Here is a 13,568-nt window from a genome sequence, read left to right on the forward strand (position 1 = left end):
AGTTCAGAAAAATCTTTTACACTTAGTGATTTTTTCTGTTTGTATTGTGGTCAAGTACATAGACCATTTCTCATCTCAATGACTCTGGGCATGCAACTCAATGGTACTAAATGCATGCCTAATGTGCTATCATCACCACCATCCTGCCCCAGGACAGTTTTAATCTTGCAAAATCCAAACTTTATTTTCCTTAGTCAATCATCTCATCCTGATATCCTGGGCCTGCTTAACCACCATAAGTGTACTACTCTGTTTCTAAGGCCATGAATATTCCAAACACCTCATTTAAGTAGAATATTCGGTATGTCATTTTCTTGTCTCAAGTTTCATCTGTGCTGGAGAATGGGGTAGAGTTGCCTTTCTTCTAAAGCATGCCTGAACACCACGTAGCAGACAACACTGCTCTACATTGTGTTTATTTACCACTCAGATAAAGTCTTGAATTTCACTAACATTTTTGCTGTTGTGAGTAATGCTTCTATTGTGCATAGGTGTTCCAAGACCTCTCTACAACCTTTCTTTTATTTATTTCAGAAATATATTCAGAAATGGATATACTGAATCATATGTAATCCTGTTTTGTATTATTTTAAAATATCCCTAGTGTCAAGGATTGGCTCTTTATCATGGGGAGGGTGTCAGGTTGGGCTAGGTGTTGGCTGGACAGTCCCTCAATCTTTGCTCTATTTTTATCACTGCACATCTTGTGGGAGGGGTAAATTGTGGGTCAATGTTTTGGTGGGGAGTTTGGTGTTCTGCTCCCTCCACTAGATCTCCTGTTTAGCAAGATGGTGGTCTCTTCAACCCCTGACACTAATAATGATACTCTGCTAGGCTTGCAGATGGGAGCCTAGCATAGTTGGCCTCTCAGGCTCCATCCAACAACAGATCGAAATAGATGCTGAATCATAGTCAAACATTAGGTGTAGCACGGGAAGCCTTGAGGAAAACTGGGGGAAGGATAGAAGGACCTTGACATGACAGGAACTCCACAAAAAGACCAACAGAGTCAAGTAACCAAGGCCCAGGGGGGAGCATATGAAGACTGAATTACCAATCAAGGACCATGGCATGGACTCGACTTAGTCCCTCTAAACATATGTAACTGATGGGCAGCATAGTCCTCATATGGGTCTTCTAGTGTAAGTGGTGCAGGAGCTCACTGACATGGACTCTGGATCTTGCTTTTCGATCACTTCCCTCTGGTGGGTCTGCCTTGTCTGGCCTCAGTGGACAAGTATGCTCTCAGTCCTGATGCGACTTGGTGTGTGGGTTCCCCGTTTTTGAGGAATCTAGGCACAGCTATTGGGGGAAGAGAGAGGGATGGTGGGACCAGAATGAGAGGAGGGAAGGGCTGTGATCACGATACAAAGTGAATTTTTTAAAAATAGCCATTTTATTCTTCACAACCAATGCACCATTTTACATTATCAATAAATGTACATGGTATCTCAATTTCTACATTCTGGCCCACACCTACTCACTCTTTATAGTAGTTATTATAATGGGTATAATGGGGATCTCATACACTTAGCATGTTATGCCTTAATGAGTGAAGATGTTGAACATCTTTTCATATGTTTACTTGCCATTTTGTATCTTCCGAGGAAATTATAACTCTAGACTTTATCCATTTTGAAATGTAATTGTTAGTTGCTGTTTTTAGAGTCTCTCTATCTGCCTTAGGTATTAAACCCTTATCAAATGAACAATTAGCAAATATTCTATAAGTTCCCATTGACTGTTGTCACCCCCTGAAAAATCATGTAATATTATAATGTTTCTACTCCGTGTTTTCTTCTGATCTATAGTGTTATGTCTCATAGTGTTATTCAATCTTGACCTAGTTTGAGTTAATGTTGGCACATATGGTCTAGGGCCGCGTGCCAATGAATTTGGGGAACTTCATGGACCGGATTAATATATTTTCACAGATGAACAAACCAGACTGATACTAAAAACTGTTTTCTGAAAGAATTTATTGATGAAAAGATGATAAAACTACAAAGAGAAACTATATACCCTTTACCTAAAAGTGGGTTCTGTGATTGCCCTGTAGTGTCTGTTGTGAGTGGATGAGTTGCCTGCTACATTGCTACACTGCTTGCTTGCCAGTCTCTATGTATATAAGGTTCCTATGTGTTTTATTGAATTTGCTTTTTTATTTGCTTTAATTTTATATCGGGTTTACAGAAATACCAATAGCCTAATCTTTAATAATGCGCAGACACATGAGCAATGTACTAAGTCAAATTAACACAAAAAGCCTAACACTTCGTATTCCTCCCCATAGTTCATTTTAATTAAAAACGTATTCCTAAATACTTCCTTGATTAGGGACTAATGCTCTATTAATTTGAAACACATCTACTGAGAGCAGACTACATTCAGAGAGAGGAACTGTCATTACATGAAACATAACTTACCACCCCGAAGAATTCATTATGCCACTGTTCACAGGGCACGCAGGCTTTCTATTATGCATTAAAATGCGCAGTGTGAGCATCATGACAGATTTGGGGGAAAGGCTGCAGCAAAGGAAACTCTGGAGGGAGACCGTGCAGGTATGTATGCTAATAGCAAAAAAACATTTACAGAATGCCATACCAATAGGAAAAATAAGCACCATGGATGAATAGATGATGTATAGAAATGTTTTCTGGAACAGCGTTGAGGATTTTGTGGTGACTGAAAGCTTACATCAATTTGTCAATGATACCCTTAAGAGATTTACTAGATGCAAATTTTGTGTTGAGTACTTAAAGCTTTCAAAAAGAAAACAGTGGTGTAAAGTTAAATTCGACCTACCAAGTGCTCAGAAAAATAAAAATACAATAATAACCAGGAAATGAAGTGTAAACTCACATTTGCAAGGATGATAAAAAGCTGCTTTACTAAACTTTCAGTCAAAAGATAAATTTTAAGATATAATGTAAAATTTAACAAGAACTTTCAATTTCATATGAGCAGAGGCAGGTTATTCCAGTGTTAACAGCAGGCCTGGACCTGTGAGTAGATGGAAGAGATGGGGTGCGCTAAATATGAGGTTAGTTAACAGCAGGTGTTCGAGTATTAGAAGAAATAAATTAGATGAGTGGGGAAAAAGCAACTGGAGTGCTATGATGAGCGATGGTAATATTTAAACTTTAATGTTAAATTAGATATCAGCAATGACACTACTAATATTACCGCAGTGCCATACTGAGGAATCTATGGGTAGAAGCATGTCTCAACTCAAGTGAACATACTAGAAGGGCTTTTTACAGGCACTAGCCAAGGAGGCTTTGATTAAAAGTCTAAAGTATGCAAATATGTCTCCAAATCACTATATCCTCTTGTCACTTGTTGAAAAGATGGGAAGTTCAGTGGCAAAGTTTCAGCTTTGCTCCATTCTGGAAACGTATCCGACTTAGTTCAGGGCTACCCTGTGCTAGAAAGAGACTGGAGCTTATTAGAAGACCTTTACTTGTTGGTAGAAGAAAAGATCATTGGCAAATTGGGAGGAAGTGGGGATAGTATTTTCTGAATGTGAACCACAGGTAACTATTTTCTACTTGTGTGCCCTTCACATTGTCTCACATTGGCCTTACTTGTACTGATGTTTGTTTCAGTTTGGTGTTATCTAGTTTTACTTCTAAGAAGTATGAATGAAGTCTATGATAATGATCAAATTAATAAATGTTGTTGTTTTAAAATTTAAATTATAAATTATTTCTCTCACAAAGTTATAGTGGTACCTACAACTTACAAACGGGAAAGAGGAAGTTTAAAAAGAACCCATAAATTGCAATGAAAAAGACAAACACGTAAATCAAGGAACAGCCACATACCTTTCCAAGCTAGTTCCAAACCACATTGTGAAATAATTACATAATTCAGAAAAGAGACAAGATGAAATGAGATGACCAGGGAGAGAAAGAGAAGGATATATAAGAGAGGAAAGTGATAAAAAGAAAAAGGTACAATGGCAGAAGAGAGATACTGAATGCCATAGCCTTAGACCTTGATTTTGGTCATGATCACTTATAATTATCACTACCTATATGCTTGCTAGCTATTGGATTTGAGGAGGGACTTTATCACCAAATTATAATATCTGTCAAATTAAAATATTTACTATATATCACATGGTCATGCTCTCAGCAGCAATATAACAACAATCAAACTATTTTATATCTGTTAGTACTATTTGCATCTATATTGAACAAATACTATTTGAACAAGAATAAACCTTTAACGGATTTGTGTTTCTACAAGTAGAACAATGTGGCTCCAATCACAAGACCTCATTAAGACCTATTTATATGCACTATATAGATATTTACAATATGTATGAAATCTCTCTCTCTCTTTCTCTCTCTCTCTCTCTCCTCTCTTCATGTAACACTGACTAGAAAAATTCTTGCAAAACTTTTGAAAAGGCAAACTTTTGTGCTGATTGCTATGATTAGTTTGGTGGAATAGGAATGTAATATTTTGGAATTTCATGGAGCATTATTGTGAAAGCCATGGTGAATAAACAAAAAGTCAAGCTTCATTAAATTGATTGTCTCATAGAAGAACTTGAACTTTGCAGTGCTCTCTTCATATTGAACTTAGGAACACTTTCAAATCAGGAGTGCTAAAATATATGCCTGTCTATAGATGAATTTAATGTTTAATTCCGTTCAGATAACAGGTCTATAACATGTTTCATATTTTGGACACTTTTGTTTGCATTTTAAAAGATTAGAGCTCACAGTAAGTCGTACTTTCTCTCTTTAAAAATATGAATTATAACCTAATTTCCTAAAAAGGTAATGAGCTAAATATTACTTCTAAATTTTTAACTTCTTCTGTCATGATAGATTTCAAAGATTTATTTTCAAAAATATTTTATTTTGACTTCTTTGGTTTTGACACAACTCTTTTTAAGAGTTTCTTTTTCATAAGTATTATATGGTAAATGGGCAGTGTGGAAGTATCTAAGCATGATAAATACTTTTCTAGTGTAGCAATCAACAAAAGGCAAAATAACCAGTAATTCACAAAATCTAATATGAACTATGAGAAAAATATACTAAAGTTTCATCAAATAGCCAATCAGTTTTTAAGGTTTTTTTCTTGTTTTAGGATTAATAGTAAATCTGCCTGAGTTACAGTTTCAGTTCTAATTTAAAATGATTTTATTTAAATTATATTTTTCCATGAAAAGACTTGTCTGTGTGTATACTTGGAACCACGTTCTTTTGAAATATACCTAGCTTTAAATTAATCAGTAACTGAAATTTTTAATAGAAGTAACCACATCATTTGTATTTCTAGGTTTGAACACATTATTTCATATCTTGGGGCATACTTTTTTATTCAAAATTTAACTCGGGCCCACAAAAGAAAACTGAAGGATGCACATTTTCAATCCCTCCTTGTGATTAAAATATTCAGGCATAACACAGCAGGCATAATAAATAGAAAGTCATAGATTCACCTTTAAAAATGAAATATTGCATAACCCTCTGTCAAAATATGTCTAAATTAGTCATACTGCTACATCTTAGGCTGCTTTATGTTAGTTTTTGTTCCCTTTTCTAAGTGTACATGTGAAATCTTGGTGAGCAAACAAATAATTCACACATTCTACCTATATTGATTGTTGGAAATTGCCAACAAAACCCTTCTAGGCCCAGTGCAGCTGATTAGCCATGTCCCGGGACTGGTGTCTTCTGAAACAGGTCCTTTTCAAGACTTTCCTTACATGCCAAAGGAACTTGACTTTGCTATATAGTTAGTTGCTTTACAATTGCTTCTTATTCCTTCACTTTCTCAGTTTTTCCTTGGGAGCCTTATAACCACTAACCCATTCACCCACAGTAAATCCCTTTATTATGTCTAACTGTATATTATGGGCTCACTTAATTCTATTATTAGATTAGTTCATTGTGATGGATCAACCATAATCCTTTGCTCATTTACTTAACTTTGAACGCACTAAATCTTTCCATGATTAAAAAGAAAGATAAAAATGTGTTTTCTGATTCCTAATTTGGAACAGATAAACAATTCTTCTTACTGCCGTGTGAGATAAAACAAAACACCACGAAAACATCTCCCTGTGTGCTGTGGTTTCTTCCAAAGGACATGGGAACCAATGCTGTTCCCAGTCAATTAAAATTTAGTGCTTGAATATGCCATGATTTGTTCCTTAACCTTGATGGATTAACTTGAGAGATGTCAAAAGTGGCTGCCAAGTTTAGAGAGGAAAACAAGATAAGATTTATCCATACCAATACATCTCTCTACATGTCTGGTTTTTATCACTTGTGTTGCCAAGCAATTGTATATTCTAAGATGGGCTCAGTGAATAAAGGGATGAAAAGATACACTCTGAGTCATTTTGCCAAGACCGTTATATATTGCGTTGTGGAGCTTTAAGATTTTGACAGGACATAAATAATGGCAGGGATAACTACATGTCAGACCCCTGGACTGTGTAGCCCAGGTGGATTATCAAAGAACTATGGAATTCAGGTGGTTCAAAGAACTAAAAGACAATATAATAGTTCACATTTCTACATTCTTCCAACCTTCCTCTTAGTCCATCCAGTCAACTGAAATTCACCTCCTGTAGGTGATACTGAGGACAAAACACAATTTAGATAACATTGTTAAAATAAACAGTTGTGGGCTATAACTTTGCATGAGTGGTTATAGAAATTTTAGTGCTTTTAACATAGTCTGCATGTGTAAGTGTGCACCCCCTACAACTGTAGTCCAGCCCTACAACATACTATAGTTGTAAAAGAATCCGTGAATTTTAGAAAATAAAACTTTCTGTCACTTAATGAAATTTCAAGTTTCATATTAATGATAAATACCCAAAATATACTAAGTTTCAAAATGAGCTTAGAATATTAACTATTCACTGTCCATCTCAGACTCCAGTACATCTGAGCAATGCAGTAATGTAATTGATTACTTAGTTGTTCCTCTTCAGATTTCTTGTGATTCATAGATTTTTACTCCATTGTAACTATATTTTTATTCCCTTGCTTGTTCCCATTTTTAACCATAAGCATGCAGGTAGGTAGTATTACCCATGTCTGTTAAATAAATTTATTTGAGTGCAATTTAGTGGTGAGTACAAAGTACTGCTTTAAATACTGCTTGAATTCTACATAATTTTAATAAGAATACTTTACATGATAAGTTACATCAGTTTCATAAGCAACCTACACCACGTCACCCAGCTTTGCCCAGTGTTTATTTCAATGAGCTGCTGTAAAGGCACTGTCAGAGACTCAACTCAGTTCTAAAACGGAACAGAGCCTCACAAACCCCAAGAACTTCAGGATAAGTCGCAGACCTTGTTTCCTGAAGACCGACACTTCACTCTGAGTAAGCTATGGCAATTTAAATGGTCCCCAGATCTGAGACATATCTCGTGTTAAAATAGGTTACATTGTGGCTGCAATCTCCAGGAAAAGGAGTTCGTAAATAGATCTTAGGGATCACTGCAAACTTTACTGCAAGATACGTTTTAATCTAACCTTATGATTTTGTGACCTATTGGACATGTAATGGCTCAAAATTTTACTATTTTAGGAAATAATACTATATGATACATAAAACCAAAGAATGTAGAAATTTACATAGAATATATGATGTATTGTGACAGTGGCAAGTTGTGAATGATGGCAAATGTAGCTACATGGACCTCAAACCATAATTCCATGGTTCCTTTATTAAATAGAAGTAAAATTCTAAGACTCTTCAACACAAAAAAATGATAGATTTTCTTCTATTACAATTCTAAAAATTTTCATCCGGTGATTTTTAAAATGGTAGTTCTTGCAAATATGAAATAACTAGTTTTCTATTTCTTCTGGAAACATGAATAAGATATCGCAGGGTGAATACACTCTGTAAAATTCCATCTTGCCTTCTTTATTAATGTATTCTTATCTGTCTTTTCAGACCTGAAAGAGAAGTTTAAAAATAAATAATCTCTTTCTTTAGATTGGGGAAGTTTTCTTCTATGCTTTTGGAATAAATAAATAAATAATTGTACAAAATGAGAAAACACAGTAGCTCTTTTAATAAACAGGCATGGTATGGTATAGCAACATCCTATCGCGAACAGCTCCAGACCATGTGTGCCAAGCACGATTCTCAGCTGTACTCAGGTTATTCTCTCTGGATTCATCTTGTGCTTTCATGAGGCTGTTCCGTTCCTGACACCTGAACAATGGCCCCCACTCCTATTTTTACATCTTCATAGACCTTAAATATCCTTTTTGTTCAAGCACTTGCATTGTCCTATGGCCTAACACATGCCTCCTCTTGTGCCTTGCAATCTGTGGCTTCACTACTTGGTTAGAGAAAGGGTGGTACCGGTTTTCACAACAGCCTAATCAGATATTACATCATCTTTCCCTGCAAGGATCCCCTGCTTACTCTGTACATGTAAAGAAAGATAGCTTCAATATCCAAACACATACCTTTTCAATAAGAGGCTATGCACCATAAGCACTAAAATAAATATTGAAATATCTATTTAATAAAGGTAAGTACAATTTATTAATATAATTTCAGGGCCATTTAATTTCCACAAATAACAATTCTGAATATAAAATAACATTAGCTATCAGCCTTCAGCGATCTCATTTCTGTAATGTTTTCTCTCTGCTACTTATAACGGAAGTATCTAGAAGAAAATTACACACTAAGTATGTAAAATACACACTATTATTTTCAGAGGTGGCATTTAATTTTTTTCCTTTCATAAATTTTTTTTGTAAAATTATGCTTGAACATTGCTTTCATTTTATTTCTTTCACTTTGAGGAAACATCAGAGAAAATTAAGTCTACATCCATCCTTGCTTTCTGGCAGAGGTCTGAGGGGGCTTGTGGATTCTTCTGTTCCTTTCATTGAACAAAGCAGGAAAAAGCTGCCCTGAAACAGCAAGACTTCCTTTGTCTCTGTGTACACGTGTTTATGTAAAAAAAAAAAAAAAAAAGAACAAACAAAACTTCTAACAATCTAGTCATATTTAGGATTTTCCCTCTTTAAGTTGAAGAACACATGATAAACGCTGGTCATAAATCCTAGACTTACCTTTGGTTTGGTATAGATCCAGCAAGTGTTCTTGATCACAAACGCTTCGTCTGACATCTTTAACTGATGACTCCCTATAGATAACGCTGAAAGACTATGATTTAATAATGCCATTCACGTCCCACTCTCAGCCGAAGTTGCCATTATTTTTCATTTTTCTCAAAAATTCCTCCTTTTCTTATAAAAGACTTCTAGTTTCCTACTTCTTTTTATATTAAAAGGCCTTTTACCATGAATTATTTTCCATTAATTTTTATTTTCTAATAAACCTATTGATCTCTTCAAGTACTTTTGCCTTTTTTTAATGCTGTATGTGTATGTTTGTATATAATTGATGTACATATCTATGCACGAATGTGCGTGTGTGTGTGTGCGCGTGTGTGTGTGCGTGTGTGTGTGTGCGTGTGTGTGTGCGTGTGTGTGCGTGCGTGTGTGTGCGTACGTGTGTGCGTGCGTGCGTGTGCGTGTGTGCACGCGCGCGTGTGGGTGTGTGTGTGTGTAATGTAGAAGCCAGTGATCAATAGCAGATGCCTTCCTCAGTGACTCATGGCCCTAATTTTTTTTTTTTTTTTTTTAGAAACAGTCTCTCACTGATTTGCAAACTCATGAATTGGCTAAACTGACTAGGGTCAAGCCTCAGAGATTCTAATATCACCATCTCCTTGGTGCTAGGTTTATAGGCATATGCCACAATGACCTGTTTTTTTGTTTGTTTGTTTGTTTGTTTGGTTGGTTGGTTGGTTGTTGTTGTTGTTTTTTTTTTTTTTTTAATGTGATTTTGGAGATCCAAGACCTCACACTTGTGTGACAGCACATCACCACTAATCCATCACTCTAGAACTTTCATTTAACTTTTCTGGGGAAAAGGGAGCCTAATATCATACCTACTCAAGAAATAAACTTCATCAATTTCTTTTAAGGACTGGCCTGTGTTAAGCACTAAACATAAAAAAAATTATAATTAAGGCTGATTCTTCCACATGTAACTCACAATCTAACAGCAAGAGAAATGCAAACCTATAACTCTCAAAGAGAAACATTCAAGGCAATGGAGAAAAACGTTTTCATACTCTCACAAGTTTATTTTCAAACCCATGTGCAGTCACCCCTGATGTATGTGACATTGATCAAATCCCTTATTATCTGAATCATTCTAGTGTCATCTTGAAAATAGTTTCTTAGAGGAAATAAAGGTTTGGATTTCAGCTCTGAGTAGTGTTTTACCCTCGTCTGTATCTCTTCTATACATATCCAGAAGACATTGGCACACAACAGGAAAGAATATAGCTTAAACTTTGCATTTCTCAGGAGTGGGGAAAGAAGAAAATACCCATTATAGGGCAAACAGAACACAAGAGACTGATGAATGTCTCTACTCTAAGCCCAAAGTGGTAGATCCATTCATTTCTGAAGACTACTTCTGTTCCCTGTCAAACTCTTGGGATAAGACAGGACAAGCTAGTACAGAGAGACTTGGAAATGTAGAAACAGGATTCTAAGGGTCCAGGGCCCTTGCTTCATTTATTTTCTTCCTTTCTTTTTTTATTGAAAACAGCATTTTTTATGTAATGTTTTCTAAATAAATTTTGACTACCCTAAGTCCTCCCAGTTCCTCCCTCCTTCCAATCAAACGTCTATATAAACACCTTTCCTGTCTCTCTATAGAAAACAGAAAAGCATCTAAGAAATGAAATAAAATAAGGTAAAACAAGAACAAGCAAATTGGAATAAGACAAAAGAAACAAACAGAAGAAAAAGAACAAAAGAAAAGCCATATGAAGCATATATAGGCCAAGACAAATACATTGTCACACAAAGGAATTTCATTAAAATAGAAAATCTGAATTCATAATATATATATACAAAGGGCCTATAAGGTTTTTTAGAAGGCCTTGACATCTGACACACAAACTTGCAAAGATTCCTAGTTCATTTTGTATTGGCCACCCAGTGCTGGGTATGAAACCTACCCTCAATATTTTTCCTGACAGGGAGACTTTCTTGGAGAAAACTATTTTTTCATTTGTAAGCGGTCATCAATTGGAGCTAGCTTCAGAGTTCGAGGTGGAGACACGCATGCATTTCTTGTCCCACCTCTAGGACCCCAGCTAATGCAGACCTGTAGTAAGTCCTGTGCGTGCTGTCTCAGTCCCAGTGAGTTCATATGTGCTTCTGTGTGTGGAGGGCCTTATTTTTTTAATGTCCTTCATCTTTTCTGGCTCTTATACTCTTCCAGTCTTCTCTCCTCAGGATTCCTAGAGCCCATAGGGGAGGGACTTGATGGAGACATAAAGTTTATGGCTGAGTGCTGCTAGGCTTCCCACTTTCTGCATAATTTCTGGGTGTGGATCTCTGTATCCGTTCCCATCTGCTTCATGAGGAAGCTCCTCCAATAATGGCTGAATAAGGCCGTCTACGAGTATAACAGAGTTTCACTAGTAATCATTTTATTGTTATATTCCTTTATCATGGCAGTACTATTAGCTTCTTCCTTAAGACCCTCGCTGATCTAGTCTCAAGTTGTGTCAGGTATGGGTCCATCTCATGGAGTGGGCTTTAAAGTCAATCAGATATTTGTTGGGTATTTCCACAAGCTTTGTGACATAATTACATCAGCATATCCTGCAAGCATGTTATCATTGTAGATCAAAAGGCATGTAACTGGGTTGTTTTCCTTTCTCCTTTGCTAGCAGCATGCAGAGTTCTTTCCAATACTGTGATCACTAGTTCACACAGGTGAAGGGTCTAGGTAGGCACCACTTCAACTTTTCCATGTTCAATGAGTTGTATAAGTGCTGTCTTCAGCAGTAGGGCTTTGCTGTCTGTGTGTGGAGAGAAACCAATAGCCTTGTCATTAGCTTGGGTTTTTAAGGGTTTCACAGGACTTCTCTGGCCAACAAAGCAATTAGATGTATCCCATTTTTAGTATGGAATCTTTGTTTGATGACAAGAGATGTCCAGCTGGGGCTCTGTCTCTCACATTATTGAATGATTTAATTTAACAAATCTTCATATATGTATCTATTTTAGTAAGCTTCTATTGTGTTAGATTTTTCTTTTTTTTTTTTCTTTTCAGAGAGTTTTTTAAATAAATTATTTTATTTTTGTACATATACATTTATACTATTATACATACATACAATTGATTACCTATGGCAAGAAGAACCATAACACAATCAGAAATTATATAAATGTTACAGTCTTAGTGTTTTGGCTATTTGTATTTGAAAGCCTTGAAGAAGGCATCTTTCCTATCTTGGTGCATTGAAATTTCTGAATGTAAATCAATCTCCATCACATATTGTCATTATCAACTTAGAACACCTATCTAGACCTAAAAACATCTTAACTCCTAAACAATCATATGATCCCTCAAATGAACACTAGTTTTAGCCTTCCCTACCTACATTTCCCCTCAGAATACATTGTATTGGAAAAAAAATATATGTTTGACAAAATTTTTAAAAATTACATTGCCATTTTGCCAATGTCATGTTGTCTTAAATTTAAAAAATGTAAATCATTGTTCATTGTTTGGTTTTCACCTATTTTTTTCTTTTCAGTTTCATGTTGTGGTGAATAACTTTTAAGAAGTAATTACAAAAGTAATCACATTAAAAAGTAACTTCATCTCATGAAGACCTACAGTAGCATTAAAATATTTTTATTTTTAAAGTACTAATATTATTGTACAAACTGTCTTATGTCTATATACTCAAAACTTTACTAGAACTGGATTCTGGCCATATAACACTTTTTTTTTGTATAAATCAATTACAGGCAAAACCTAAAGGTAAATAATTTATAACATGATGAGTTGTTCACAAGCTGGTAAGTCTGCATCTGTCCAAGACTGTCCTCAGCTTCCTTCAGTTGGCTTTCCTGTATCTCACATCAAGAGATGGGGTCTTTCATCTCACCTCTATTTCACAGGGTCAGGAAATGATATTAACCCCTTTCCAAATGAACAACTGCAACTAAAAAAAAGTCACATAGGAAAAATGTGTCCTCAGGATATAAAGACATGTAGAAGGGGAGAAGGCAGGCCTTGGAAGCAATAACCAAGTGAAAAACAGTAAGATGTATTTTAGATTGCTGAATCTCTTGAAGGAGAAAAAAAAAAGGGAAAGAGCAAGCAATATATTTGTGTTTGAAACTCACACTTTTACCATGAGAAACATGAAGAGAAGAAAACAACACCACCGATGATCTGTCTTGAATTGTGGCAAAGGTGAACTCTCCTTATTCTTCCAAATATTCAGGCTAACAAAACACAAAGAATGCTTACACCATGCTCTTACTTTTCCCTTTTCCTCAGAGAGCTTCAAAATGACCTTAGTATTTTAAGAATGTTTTATGTAATATATAAGATTATGGATTGTGGGTGTCACTTATTTGGGGCTTGCCTAGCATGAATAAATCCTAGGTTCAACCTCCAACACCAAAACTGTACTTCTGAAATTCTAGCATTCA

Source organism: Acomys russatus, chromosome 8 (assembly GCF_903995435.1).
Source record: "Acomys russatus chromosome 8, mAcoRus1.1, whole genome shotgun sequence".
In the NCBI taxonomy this organism is placed as follows: domain Eukaryota; kingdom Metazoa; phylum Chordata; class Mammalia; order Rodentia; family Muridae; genus Acomys; species Acomys russatus.